Source organism: Pinus tabuliformis, chromosome 8, assembly GCF_031772625.1.
Source record: "Pinus tabuliformis cultivar Carrire ecotype Pingquan chromosome 8, CPIR1, whole genome shotgun sequence".
Taxonomy (NCBI): Eukaryota; Viridiplantae; Streptophyta; class Pinopsida; order Pinales; family Pinaceae; genus Pinus; species Pinus tabuliformis.
The window spans coordinates 843625183-843627675 of NC_142294.1; positions in this window are offsets into that span (position 1 = coordinate 843625183).

A 2493-nucleotide genomic window follows, 5' to 3' on the forward strand; every position below is an offset into this window, starting at 1 on the left:
AACTAACCATGACTCAACTTCATAGATTTATGCTTATATTTTACAATCATGGCTTTAGTTTCTATTGAAGAACACCATGCCTCAATCAAGAGAATGGACTCAAGAGCATTTCCTTTTCTAGATTTATTTAATTATAATCTAATTCCTTTGCAAACCCAAACTTCACAAGTTGGGATAATTAAAATGTTGAAAATGAATTTTTTTCCTTATCCTAGTTCCAAGCCTCAACATTCCTACATTTGTTTCCAATACCAAAGTAAGCGTTCAAACCACAAATCATCATCTTCTTCATGCTATGGTTTTAATTTAAATTTAATGCCCAAGTATATGTAGGTGCAATCACCATAAAAGTAAAATTGAAAATGAGTTAATTTTTAGAATTTTTATCCTTCTCTTAGTTTATCAATATTAATGGTAAGCTCACCATTTTTCCAAAAATCTTGAAGAACATTAAGTTGCTTGTAAATATCACCAATATTTATTTGCGCATCGAAGCTAAATGGATTATAAATGTAGCTTGAAGAGATTTTGAAGAAGGGGTATGTACATCCAAGTGTGTCACTTTGGGGAGCCTCGATGCATTTTTTCAGAAATAAAGATGAAACATTAAGGTTGTGTAATGATTTCAGACAACTGAATACCGTGTTAGAGTCAGTATTTGCATATTGCCATCAGTGATCAAAACTTCTCTTTTATATCATACTAGTGTCCTATGTTGAAATTTTTTCATTCCACCTAGGTCATCGTGTAAAAATTTACTCACTGATGGTAGCCCAAGTTGAAACCCCATCCCCTCTCAAAAATTTATATTTGCTGGCCCACCTTCATGTGTCTTGTTGAGCATACATTGACTATAAAAGCTCTTTCATCATGGTTTGTGTTAGTCAAGTCCACCTGAAGTCCAATCATTCAAGGTCCCATTAGGTCACTAAGTTTTATTTTCCAAGGTCCAATAAAACACCATTTCATTGCATAAGGCCAACAAAGTATGAGAGTGAAGCAAATAATATCCCTTTGTAGTCAAACAATGGTTTACAAGCATGTAACCATGGTTGCTAAAGTTCCAATTTTGATTTTAAGTAAGAATTTCTTTCCATTTTGTAATTTTATTTCAAAAAAGAGAGATGTAATAATTTTTATTTATTTATGTAATTTTATGTTTATGTAGTAAGTCACTATTCTTAGCTCTTTACTCAAACTCCATTGCCAATATCATCCAAACTAAAGTAAAAAGTGAAGATTGCCAAAACTTCAGCATCATCCACCTGCAAAGGAAAAAGTCGGAAAGAAAATTAGCAAAGAGGACAAAAAGAGGTCAAATGAAACATTAGAAAGTGGGTTTGAAAAGCAAAAGATCGAATTCACTCACCTATAAAGGACTTCTTGGCTTCAAAATCAGCTTCATTTGCCTCCTAACACTCATTGAGAAAACCCCAAGAGAGCCTTTTCACAGTTCTGGGCAAAATCAGCAGAAACAGGGCAGGTGTTGCATGTTTTCTTCTGGCGCTGCATGTTCTCTTCTGGCACTGCGCGTTTCCTTAAGGCATTGCGCATTCCCTTAAGGCGTTGTGCGTTTTCCCGAGGCACTGTGTGTTTGTCCAACAATGCTCCAGTCACCTCCTCACCTCCTCTAAATCCATTTCAACCTCAAAACAAGTAAGTACTAGCTAAGGGATGTGCTTATCCTCCTCCTCAAGTCAATTCCTAAGTGTTTGAAAGGTTTTATTGAAGATTTCGTTTAATTGTTATATCTAAACTCTAGATCTCCCCCAAAAACTACCTTCCACTCTCATTCCCTTTTATACATTTCCCTCTATCCTCCTCCCCTTTCCCTAAACCTTTTTATCCCACATACCCTCTAACCCTTTGTCCTAAAACCCTAAGTCCTAGGTGATACAACTACCTAGGCTGTCAAACCCCCTATATTGAAAGCAAATTTCCCCCATCCCCAAACTATCATACTACTACCCTATATCCCTCTCTAATACAAATATCCCTTCACCCATCGTCTTCATCTTTACCCTTCCCCATTTACTATTCCCTAAAAACTGCTTTCCCCTACCTTAAACCTCCCTAGGGTTTGATACTAAACACCATGATAGAGGAGGAATATATGATCTCTATGCAGGTACAACAATGTTGCAACAATAGTAATCTTAGTGATGACCTTGATAGTGCAATGATAATAAAGACCTCGGTGAAGCAACAATGATGATGATGAACTCAACAGTGAAAAAGAAGAGGATTGGTGTGTTGTTCTTAGAGTGGCCTAATAATTCAAGGTTCATGGTCTTGGTATTCGTCATTTGGAATCTCTATAAGAATAATTGTGTGTGGGTTTTCCTCTCAAAGAGTGAGAGGTTTTGGCCCTGGCAAAAAGCCAACATCTTGTGTTCTTGTCTCTTGTATTTTGGTAACTGTTTGATGAAGTAAGAAATACACACGCTAATGATATCAAGAGAATATTGTGCTAATAAGAAAAAATTAAAATAC